Source organism: Gadus macrocephalus, chromosome 22, assembly GCF_031168955.1.
Source record: "Gadus macrocephalus chromosome 22, ASM3116895v1".
In the NCBI taxonomy this organism is placed as follows: Eukaryota; Metazoa; Chordata; class Actinopteri; order Gadiformes; family Gadidae; genus Gadus; species Gadus macrocephalus.
This window is the reverse complement of record NC_082403.1, coordinates 16,548,681-16,561,425: the sequence shown is the minus strand read 5'-3', so window position 1 is coordinate 16,561,425 and position 12,745 is coordinate 16,548,681. Positions and strand designations below refer to the sequence as shown.

Below are 12,745 nucleotides of genomic sequence, written 5' to 3'. Positions count from 1 at the left end.
CAGGGTGAACAGTTCATATCTCGCACGTGACGGCTCAATGGAGGAAAAGGTGAGGTGGTGGTTGTTGATGTTCTTGTTTATTTACTGCAAAGTTAGAATTCTTACGACTTTCTTCAACATAGAAAAAGAGATTACGAAGCAAAGAATTACCCCCTCCACGGTCTATCTCTCTCACGACTCTCTCTTTCTACCTCTTTCTCTCTCGCTATCCCTCACACGCTCTCTCTACCACCCCCCCCCCTCTCCCTCTCTACACATCTCTTCCCCTCTCTTCTCCCTCACCTCCTCTCTCCACATATAAGAGATAGATAAAGCCAGCTCATATCCTGCCAGCACTGCACACATTTTGATTATATTTGGTGTGTGTGTGTGTGTGTGTGTGTGTGTGTGTGTGTGTGTGTGTGTGTGTGTGTGTGTGTGTGTGTGTGTGTGTGTGTGTGTGTGTGTGTGTGTGCGTGTGCGTGCGTGTGTGTGTGCGTGTGTGTGCGTGTGTGTGTGTGTGTGTGTGTGTACGTCGCACCGGGTTAATGGGCCGACTAAAGGGCAGATGTGTGTGGCACGGGGGCACTTACATTAGTAGGCCTAGTCGGCAACATCAGACACGAGATGGAAAACACATTTCATTTCAGAAAGAGGGGAGGGGGGAAGCATGCATAAAGTTCAATCATCTGTGGTATTGGTTATATTGAACCGTCCAGAGTACAGCAGTGATCTGCGTTGTGGAAAGCCGTGCGTAATGTGCCGTGATGTGTGTGTACTTTACAAAATCCATACAAATCTAGGAAATCTTAAAAACAAAAAACACACAAAAAAACACTTTTCTGGAGATCCATAAGGAGATTAACTTAATTGTGATTTAACATTGGATCATGTTAGACGTCATTTTTCCCGCCTGGTTTTCTCTCTTGGTAGTTCATTAGAGATAGCTAATGTCTTAGATATGATATGATATGATATGATATGATATGATATGATATGATATGATATGATATGATATGATATGATAGGAAAAAGTGTTATCTTCCTCAGACTTACCCCTGGTGTTCGGCGTGAATCCATTCGTTCAGCTTGCTTTGTTTTCGATCCCAACTTAACTCCCAACAAGCGACGACGGTGGCGCACGGCGGATCTCGGCCAGCCCTCCAGAGCCCCGCGGTACTGGACCGTTCAATAAAAAGTTGCGGTCAAACCCCGCAGAACACGCTCATCGAACGACCACCACTCTACCCACACCGCACCAAGGAAACCCGCATGTCTGTGGACTGTTCCACACGCAGAGCGAGTGCGATGCTCTCCGTGGACCGGAGTGGAAGCAGATGTATGAACTGTGTTTCCGTGGGGGTAGGCGGGCTACTGCGTAACCGAGAGGGTGTTGCCGTCCGTTCCGCTCGGACCGCTCAGGCGCGCTGCGCTGCTACGCGTCGCGCGCCTCACAAGCGTGCTTATATTTTGAATTTCATTATAGACTAGACTTTTTTGGTGGATTATAATAGGAATAGGAATAATAATAATAATAATCAATTTGGACACTTTTCAATCATTATATCATCTTTTCCATCATTATATAATCTTAAATGTGATGTTAATTGAAAAACGTAATAGGCCTATTATTAGGCAAATACTAGTAGCAAATGCAATTGTGTATGTCTAATCCCATCGATATCCGTCATCGGTTTAACCGTTAAACTGTGATTTTAGATGGCGTCGTTTTATCATGTGTGTTAAACATCGGGAAGAGGAGTCAGCTGTAGGCCTATATGAACGTGTGCTCCCCGGACGTCAATCAGGAGGAGCTCGTCTCTCATCACGCGTTCGTTAGTTTGAACCCAATATCTTGACATGAGCAATTGGGACAATACCTACTCATTTGACTGATGTCCTCTAAATTAACACGAACACCGGAGAGGTCTGGCTGTGCAAATGTAGGCCGTTGTATGCCAAAACGACCAACTAAGTCAACAGAAAGTGATTAATTAGTGACTAATAAGTTTCAGCTGAATAATTGCATATTCAAAAGCGGATTTACATACGCAGCGAGCAACAAATACCCATCTTAGTCTTATCTTCACGACCAAAACACCTTCCAAACCCTTCTTATTGGGGGGGGTCAATATCTTTGTGGGTTAACCTAACAATTGTCCATATTTAACAAGACCCTAGTTATATATATGAACATCCTTACTGTACCGACAGTGTATATTGTTTCCCCTTCTTCTAACATACATACTTATTGTAAGTCGCTTTGGATAAAAGCGTCTGCTAAATGCCCTCAATCTGAATGTAAATGTAAATCAATGGGGTATATGGGGACTTTTTTTGACATTTCATGTACAGTATATACTTCAAGCTTTGCATTATAGCAGCAGCATCGTTTTGCTTGGGAGCGTATGATAATGTTGTAGAAACCAAGTGGTCTATTCACCATGCTAGATTCGATATACGTGTCAGGTATGTCCCGTTGTAAATGATAGGACTAAACGTGATCAACACATGCATCCTTTATCCATTGGTTTTCTCCTTTACTACATTTATATTTTATAAACACAAAAAAGTTTAATTCTGGAGTTTCCTACTTTGCGTGCAGCCCTCACCCAGCGAGCGCTGGGTGAATGTAAGCAGATCTCCCACGTGGAAGTTGTCCTGCCAAGCCAACGAGGGATCTGCCGTCGGCTGAAGGAAGAAGCCTGTCTTGGCCGAGTAAGTAGGCTGTTACATAAATAACTATTTCTGTGGTGCTCCAGGTGAAGGAGGAAACAAAAGCAAAACAAAAAGGGAGACATCTGCAGACAAGGACTTTTCCATCGTCTGAGACGAGTACGTAGAGATGTTGTTGATGCAGTTGTTCACTGATACAGTTGTTCACTGATAGAGTTGTTGATTGATACAGTTGTTCACTGATACAGTTGTTCACTGATAGAGTTGTTGATTGATACAGTTGTTCACTGATACAGTTGTTCACTGATAGAGTTGTTGATTGATACAGTTGTTCACTGATACTGTTGTTAACTGATACAGTTGTTGATTGATACAGTTGTTCACTGATACTGTTGTTAACTGATGCAGTTGTTGATTGATACAGTTGTTCACTGATACAGTTGTTAACAGAGTGACAAATTACATTGTGCAGATTTCTGCTTTGATTCCCTTTGGTGCACACATCCATGGAAAGGTGAGGGGTTTCAATCCGGCCTAGCCATGGCAACAAACCCAGTTGTGCACTTAAACCCGGGGATACTAACCAGGATGAGTGGCCGAACCGTAATGCGTTGGGTTATTTTCTCTCTGAAGTAACACAAGTACCACCTTGCAGAAACGGGGAAAGGCTGCGCCAGGTTTTCTAGAGGCCTACGCATACATGCTAATGGTACCAGTCCTTTGAAGTGAATTTGCACAAGCGCAGAAGGCTGTGTTCCTGTTTCCTCGCAGTCCCTCGCAGGATCATTAGCCCCGCTGCCACTGGAGACCCTAAGAGGGTGGACCCGTTTGAAACCATTATGAACTAAAAGGTCTGTATACATTCTAATGCATTGCGTTGGGATGCAAAGGACAAGTCATGCAGAAGCATGCTGAGGCCTGAATGCAGGAGGTGCGCGTGATGGCGATTTGCAGAGGATGGGCCCTAGCAGCTCTAGGGTCTAATGTTCATAAGGAAATAAGCATGTGTGGGTTTGATCAATAACCATGGGGAAAAGAGTTGTAGCTATACTTTCAAAGGAATACTTCAGAATTGACATCATTGGTCCTAATTGAACCAATGGAGAAGGCCAATTCTAAAAAGAAAAGGGTGTCAACTTTGTCAAATCTCTTTTGTGTGTATTAGATTCTCCACAGCTCGATTGAGACAGAACTCTCCAATATTATAAAGGAGCCGAGAGTGATGGTTTCTCTCAAGCTGAGCGCCAGGAGTTAAAGGCAGTGAGAAGGAGATAAGTGATCCTATTCAATGAATCCATCTCCAGAGTCTGAGCTGCTGCAACATTTCTGTCGGGTGAGTCAGAGCAGGCAAGCGCTTTTCTCTTGCCTTGATACAACTGATCATCTCATCGGGGAACTCACTGTTCCTGCCATTTTAGTAGTCATCTTGAGAACGGTCACTGACAGTCAGCGGGCCGGTCGACTTCGAGCCCGTGCCTCGGTGTAATCCCTCAGATGTAAACTTGAGAGTGGGATTGAGACTCTGCAGCTCACTGTGCTCAGCCCTCCTGCTGCCATGACAACGAGCCTTTGTTTGGCCTTGGCTGAGATCCGCCTGAAGGCTCATCGCTTTGACTGATCTTTATAGAGTGACCCTGAACAAGTGGCTAACAAACTTTTGCATGCTGGGAGCTGGATCCCTTGCGGACCACCAAGGCTGTGATTGAACACTGGAGGCCTACTTAACGTTTTCTGGACCACTTTGGATTGCTCGCCCCACCATGTCAGTCATTTTAACCCTGTATAATCATTCACTTCACACTCTTGTTCGGGTCTTTTCTTTGCTAAACTTATTACATTCCTCACAAGAGAGGACGTATGGGTCTACTCTGACAGACGTCCACCATCATCTGGGGATAATGAATCAAAATGGCTCCCCTAACATTTACATAAAGAAGGGCTGGATGGGGAGGATTGTTCAATTTTGAATTATACCTTTTTATTTCTTCCAATGACGTTGAAATGTCACTCTTTCAATGTGTGGCGCTGGGGGGTGCGGATTAATTCTCCATCCTCCACCCACCCACACTCTGACGACTGTGGCTGCAGGGATTGCTGTTGGGATCGGTGCAGGGCTGAACTCTATTCCTAATGAATATAGAATGCATAAAGAGAGAGTATAAAGATGATATGGATTCACATTTCTATCAACTTTCCCCAATAGCAAAATTATTGTAATACACAATTAATTTCAATTCATTAGTTAGTGTAACTCTTAAGGGCAAAAAATATGAAGGATAAATGAATAAAAAAAAACGAATTCAACATGTAAAATTAAAACATTTATTCTGATCCTCGATTTGAACCCCGGTTTGGAGAGTTAAAACGTCTCCGTCCTCTTTCTCATCTTCCTCATGCTTACATTCAGCTGAATGATTCCAATTAGGTTTTAACCAAAACATCCTGCAAGAGAATTGTGTCTTTTTGTGTCCATTTTCCACCAAAACTTCACTCAATTTCTTGAGAAACATCTTTCAAATGGGTCATAATTACTGTGCTTGCTGCTTTTCTACATACACCTCGCATTCAACGTTGAGAAATTCAATTTTCCCCTCGGCATGTTTAATTCAGCGAAATAAATCTGTGTCTGACAGAAAGCGCGATGAACCTTTCTCCATCCGTCGAGAACAAAGCAGCTGAACACATCTGAATTCAAGGTGTAATTCCTGCTCCTTTCAATGGTCCTCAGAAGCCTCTGAAGCCTTTTCTTATAACACAAACGCACACACATCCGCTGCAATAATGAGGTAAATTATGTGATCAATCCAGCACGAGCACGAAACGGTTGCTAGCGCGGGCAATGTGGTTTGACCGAGTGTACGGTCGAGGTGACGGAGTGGTCGGTTGAGTCAGTGTGTGGGTCAGTGGCTGTGTGTGTGTGTGTGTGTGTGTGTGTGTGTGTGTGTGTGTGTGTGTGTGTGTGTGTGTGTGTGTGTGTGTGTGTGTGTGTGTGTGTGTGTGTGTGTGTGTGTGTGTGTGTGTCTGTATGTCTCTGTGTGTGTCTGCATGTCTCTGTGTGTGTGTGTGTGTGTGTTTTTGTGTGTGTGTTCATCAGATTGTATGGGCAGAGAGCCAAGCGGTGTCTGATATGGACAGAGATGTAAAGTGTATTACCGCTATTACTTTGCAAAGTACACCTTTGATACGGTTGTGTGGCTTAGAAGCAAAATAATTAATTTCTCAACATCAAGCAAAGAAATTTTCCTCACTGATGATCATGTGTGTTCACCTCCATTCATTGGTTAAGTCCTGTAGCAACGCATTTAGGCTCTGAAGTGATTCAAAGGAGGGGGATATACTCCATTGTTTCATAAGAATGTTGATGACAATCTTATGATGACAATTATGAATGTTATTTCTGAACAGTCACACAAACTTAGCGTTGCCACATTTGAATAAAATGTGTAAACAAACAATGGCATTTCAACGTACCAGAGACCTGCACACCCACTCAGCTGTCAATCATGTTACTCTAAAAGGTCATTGAAACCAACCCCCCCCTCACAGTTGACTAGTCAGTTTCGTCATCTTTCGTCATCTTTACATCGCTAACAGGACAGGGTTCAGAGAGAGAAGCAGCTGTTATATGTAAGGATGCATGTAAGGAGACAGCAGAAAGAAGGTTTGCAGATAGAGGACTTGTAGAGCTTACTGTACAGGTAAATAGGACCGGTAGCTCGGTAGATGTGTCGGTACAGATCAAGAAATTCTGGAAAGGAGGTTGCCTCACACATTAAACAATCTAGATTCAACCCCCTGTGTGTTCAACCCACCTATAGGCTTAAGCTGTAGGCTTAAGCTGTAGGCTCAAACTTTAGGCTCAACCCACCTGTAGGCTGAACCTGTAGGCTGAGCCTTTAGACTTCACCTGTAGGCATTACCTGTAGGCTTAACCCACCTGTAGGCTCAACCAGTAGGCTTAACCTGTAGGCCTAACCCACCTGTAGGCTGAACCCACCCGTAGCCTTAACCTGTAGGCTGAACCTGTTGACTGAACCCACCTGTAGCCTTAACCTGTAGGCTGAACCCACCTGTAGCCTTAACCTGTAGGCGTAACCTGTAGGCTTAACCCACCTGTAGGCTCAACCTGTAGGATGAACCTCACTGTATCCTGGATCACTATTCCTAGCCCATAGCCGTTCCTTAATGACGTGCAGTGTATTCTATGTCAGGCGCTCTGGCCAACAGCGTCTCTGATAGTTAGCAGGTAGGCATGCTCTACACTGAGGTGCTGGCATCGGCCAGTGAGCTCGGCCCCAGGCTCATATAGCTCTGTGTTCGATTGCCCGCGTGGAGGGACAGCTTGTCATCCTGCCACTTCAAACGCCCACTGTTTGCCACCAATTGTTGTGAAGACCAGAGCTATGGTCTGTGAATCATGTGCTCGCTTGACAACACCGCAGAGCTTGGGGAAGTCATGGGCGTGGGTAACCCTTCAACTGCCAGGGGCTGGCTGATTGTCAAGCCCACCTGTGTGTTTGTGTGTGTGTGCGTGTGTTTGTGTGTTTGTGTGTCTTTGTGTGCGTGTGTGTGTGTGTATGCTTGTGTCTTTGTGTGTGTGTGTGTGTGTGTGTGTGTGTGTGTGTGACTACGATAAGCAGCCCCTGGCCAAGCATTTATAAATGAGAACCTCGATTAGGTGGAGGCCGGGTGTGTGAAGGACTCCTTCAGGAGGAGAGGAGCTAAGAAGGCTAGCCACAGCTAAGCCCTGTTCCGTGGGTTGGCAGCCAAACTGTTGCATGCCTCACTCAAGGAGTGATTCCCCCATCCGAAGGAGATACCCCAGTCCGGGGAGAACCTTTCTACTTTTCCCTCCCCTCCCCCTTGGTTCTGTTTGGACCCGGTTTACATAAAGATTCCATGCATGGGTTTAAACCCCAGCTGTATTGGGATTGTGGTGTGGGGTGTGTACATTAAAAAAAGATTTGTATTTAGACAAAAAATTTATGCAGGAGAAACCGAGGAAATGGCCTTTATGGTAGTTATCACATCAGAGCGACCTCAACCTAAAGCAAAGCACTGTTCTGTGTATTTGATGCAGACTGGAGTGCAAATGGCCCTGCTCTGAGTTCAGTCATCCGTGTTCGCCGTAGTGCCGACCTAGCAGTCAGCAGTCAGGGGGTTGCACTCTAAACACATGAAGCCCCCTCTTGAACCCTGGGAGAGCGAGGCGAGAGAAGGCTGGTAATAACAGCCGCAGTACTAGCATTAAGACCGACCCGGTGCCCTCCTCCAGGGACACAGCGACACCACGACCCCTGTGGTGAAGGACGACACAACGGCCCTCACTACGGCCACTACTGCAGAAGGTAAGTGGCTGACCGGAGCATAGAAGAGCACTTTGGGTTGAACCGAGCCGAGACGAGGGTCAACAGGGGTGAGGGAACACCGGGTCCCAGAGCAAATCATTTTTATGAATGTTGTAAATCACATCGCCCGGCGGATGTGTTTTGATTGTGGCGACTTTTATGATTGCGCAAGAAGTGGCGATTGAATGTTTCATCTGTTTTACTCCTTTTTGGATTTTATTTCATTGTATTTCTCTATTTGTATTTGTTTATACGATGTGTGCATTGAAGAAATTGTGTTTGTGTGTGATTCTGTGTGTGAGAGATTCCCTCTACATTATGAAGACTGACATCCCAGATGCTGTGGGAAATACCGATTAGTAGCAGACGCTATACCCAGCAATCTCATTACATTTTCTATTTTTAATTAAACCCTAATGATGTCTTTAGCATGCATGAATGCCATTCATTTGTAAACAAACCGCAGTCAAAAAATGTAAAGGCTGACTGGAATGGAAGAGGAATAGGGCGGCCCTAATGTGTGGCATCAATTATTCTACCAATTTCACAGGGATTTAACCAATCTTGCAGAAAATCTAAATTAAGAATATTAAAGAATCTTGCACAATATTTTAAATAAAAAATATCAAAGAATCTTGCAGAAAATCGTGTTGTATTACATTTATTTTGCTGACACTTTTATCCAAAACAACTTAGAATAATATAACCAAGAAATTGCAAGAATCGTGCCTGTCAAAATGCATCAAATAAGCAAACTGCCTAAAGTATGTTGTTAGAAACAAGGGATAGAGAAATGTTTTTCTTTTTTTTCATTAATTATATTTGCATTGAAATACAACTGCAAATATACAAAACAAAACCCCTGGAAATATGCAAAATAGGTTCACAGAACACGTGGATTGGAGACAAGAGGGTAAAAATACTGAATACATTTCTAGAAATATTACATGAATAATTCATTATGGATGTGATATGGGAAGACTAAGGGATATGCATAAGTATAGTGTACATATTGTGTACAACTGTAGTTTACATTTTGTATTAATTTAATAGTATCTAAAAGTAAAGTAATATTCATCCCATAATAAGACTTCCTCCAGGGCAGGTGTATCGGTGTAGCTGAAGCAGGCCAACATGGTCTCATATGAAGTATTAGAGAAGATAGGAGTTAATGAGGATGGTGGAGTGTATTCTCTCCCCTGACCTGTCTGCCTATCTCCAGGGCAAGGTGTAAGGAAGCCACCTTCTCTGCCCTCCACCACCTCTACATCCAGAGAAGGTCCTTCCCACGCCACCAACGGTTCTCTTTTGGCTGGAAACTTATTTGGATTTACTTTGTACCGCAGTCAACATTCAGCTTAATTTTGCTCTCTGTAAAGCAATACAGGTCTAGTGTGGTTGGGGAATGGTTGTGGACAGTAAAAATGGCAAACCGCTATTTCAAATTGCTAGATTGAGGCTAATTTGTCTAATGCAAATGAGCAGTTGTGGAATGTATAGCGTTCGATTGAAGCTCGAACAAAGTGTCCTCATGACAAGGGACCGATCAATGGAGCTGAGGGCGAAACACATGATTGTGGTACTGTTAGCGTGCAGCTGAGCTTCACATTATTTATTGATTTCCTTTTCATCATGAAAATGAATTCATTAAATTATGTGTTTTTAAAAATAAATATAGAAGTCAGCGCTGGGCAGTAATAGAGAGGGGATTGAAACGCCTAATTTGTGTTTTGAGGATTTTGATCAATGGTCACAAAATATTAAAGGCGTGGTTAGCTATTAGCATGCTAACTACTGGATGAACGAACACATGGAGCCATTCATTCATATGTTGTGAACAAAAGTCGATTTTAATATGGTTTGCCCATGTAAGGTGTGGATGTCTACCGGTCTCTGCCTGTCTCTACCTGTCTCTACCTGTCTCAACCTGTCTCTACCTGTCTCTACCTGTCTCTAATAATAATAATAATAATAATAATACATTTAATTTAGAGGCGCCTTTCAAGACACCCAAGGTCACCTTACAGAGCATATAGTCATCATAAATCGTTTAAAAAAAACAAGACATTGTGGAAACAATAAATAAATAAACATAATTAATAAGAAATAAATAAAACAAAAACAAGACAAAACAAAACAAACAAACAATCAAAACAGTGATCAGTTAGACGTTGTGTGCGAGTTTGAACAGGTGAGTTTTGAGTTGTGACTTGAAGGTTGTAATGGTGTCTGACTGTTTTATGTGTGGGGGGAGGGAGTTCCAGAGCCTGGGTGCTGAACAGCTGAATGACCGGGCACCCATTGTAGTGAGTCTTGATGTGGGGATACATAGTAGTCCAGCAGACTCTACCCATCTCTACCCGTCTCTACCTGTCTATACCTGTCTCTACCTGTCTCTGCCTGTCTTAACCTGTCTCTTAGCACTAACTCACTGGAGCGAGAGCCCAACCTTGAGCTGATGAAATTGTAAAGTGAGAATTACATTGCAAGGAGTTCATGTCTGCATAATTTGCCCACATAATGCAGAATTGGCGGTTAGCCCACTTATTTTGCCTTTGTCTATTACTAGGATTTCTCAAGGCCTATTTGAATAATTGTCCTTTCATTCCTAGATGCAAACCTCAAATAATCAAAGTGTGTAAGCCAAGGCAAGTGTTGTCTTCTTTTAATGAACTTTTTCCAAGTTTCCACCATTTTGGTTCTCTAACATAGACTCCAAGGTCCATGGTTAATGTTCTTTAACATTACAAAAGCCCTGTTTCTGCAAAATAAAAATCCACCTTTAGTTAAAGTGAGCGCAGTTGAGTGCAGCCTATGCCGCCATTCACATAAATTTTTCTCCCACTTAATGGCCGTGGTTATAAAGCGTCTTTAGAAAGCAGTTACAGAGCTTTAAAAATGGGGGTTCATGAGTGCAAAATTATCCCATAGGGCTGATTTTAAAAGGTGCATTTGGAAGTTTGGCACAGTCCCCACACAGGTCCCTTTGCTGGAGTATGCTCCTGTTGTGCCTCATGCACCATTACCACACTATCATGAATCCATAATATTAAACCACGATGGGATTTACTGCGCTGGTATTGACGACGGAAAACAAAGGTGAGGAATGCTATAATCTCTCGTGTATACGGCCACGAGAAACTCACCAGTAACTAACGCCGGTGCCTCGTGGATGACAGGTAGGCCTTTTGTCGTCATATTTCATATTTAGGATAAAAAATGAAGATCATTGATATACAGCCAGTGTCTCCCTCCCGTCCTGTCAGCTAGACAACACACATGGAGCCTGCAGCTGTCCTCTGATCTATGGCGCTGTGGGCTGGTTCCCCCGCAGACCTCGCAGCATGGGGCAGACCGAGCAGGATCGAGGACTTTGGAGAGGCGCTGCAGAGGAAATCACAGAGAAACACGCCTCCTGAGACTTCAGTGTTTCCCCAGGTTTGCATGCCTAAGTTTATAGGCTAACCTTTTTTATTAAAAAATGTGATTCTGTGAAATGTGAAAAATGTGAAAATGTGAAGGTGGTGTGGGATTCAACATGAACATGCACAAACGTCCACTACAAGGCTGTTTCTTTGATGTGTTTTGAAAATCTGTTTGAGGTTCGGCTCTCTGAGAACAAAGCCAAAGGAAACCACTGAGTGTAGAATCCTTAAACTTGACTTTAGTCCCGTTCTATGTATTAACATTGTTTGCAAACAATAACTCCTTTACATACAACATTCAACATTCTCCTAAGGATTTAATGCACCGTTACAGAATTTATCCCAAGGAGAAAATAACGTAGATATAATATTAATGATATAGGTTATTCATATAACACCTCTTAAACATTAGAACACAGGTCAGAGTGCTGTACAGTACAATGCACAACGTAGAAAAGGGAACAGATGTTTAGAAATGAAACATATTACATCAATACAATAAAATCTGAGATACCAGCATAGATAAAATTCTAATTAAAAGCTATTCATTTGTCTTATAAAATGCTAATCCAAAACTTAATTGAAGAGAAAGGTTTTTAACTGGTGCTTAAAGACATTGACTGAGGTTGCTTCCCTGATTTCTTGAGGTTACCTTTTCCACCGTTTAGAGGCCTAATTAATAAATGCAGCATCACATTTATTTTTAATGGTATCCTCCAATTAGCCAGCAGGAGAGAGCCTGAGTGCTCTTGAGGGCGTATGGTTGTCAGCCAGTCAGAAAGGTAGAATGGCCACAGCCCATTTAGTGCTTTAAACATGAGACGAAGGACTTTGAAGTCAATTATAAACGATACAGGGAGCCAGTGCAGAGCAGTTAAGACTGGAGTGATGTGCTTTCTCCTCTTCATTTTTTTCAGAAGCCTAGCAGAAGAATTCTGAATTAGATACAGGCTCTCTATTGGCTTCTTAGGTAGGCCAGTAAAGAGTGCTTTGTATCAGTCAGGTTTACTCAAAATAAAAGCACTGACTTAATCAGTTGGGGTTTGATTCCCAAGGCTGTTTAAATGCATATCCCTTTGGTTTTTGTGGTCAAATTAGAGGATTTCAGTATCAATAGCAAAGCTATGGCAGTTGACAGTGCTCTGAAAATATCGCCAAACCGTAGCTTGTACAGTGAGAATAGTAAAGGACCAAGATAACTTCCTAAGGATCAGAGGTTCTCGTTATCAATCGTGTCAAATGCTACACTCAAATCCAAGAGAACAAGAACCCAGACTTTAGTAGCATCAGTGCTAGGTTTAAGATCACTGACAATCT

At 43.0% G+C, this 12,745-nt stretch overlaps 1 protein-coding gene across 1 annotated transcript in view; it reads right to left on the bottom strand.

Annotated features, from left to right (window-relative positions):
• The window catches only part of kcng2 (potassium voltage-gated channel, subfamily G, member 2), a 34,529-nt gene extending 33,134 nt beyond the window's left edge, over positions 1-1,395 (bottom strand). The window contains exon 1 of the mRNA XM_060043029.1: positions 1,036-1,395. The gene's annotated coding sequence lies outside the window, so the exon portion shown is untranslated. The remainder of the gene's footprint in view (positions 1-1,035) is intronic.
• Between the last annotated feature and the right edge of the window lie 11,350 nt (positions 1,396-12,745).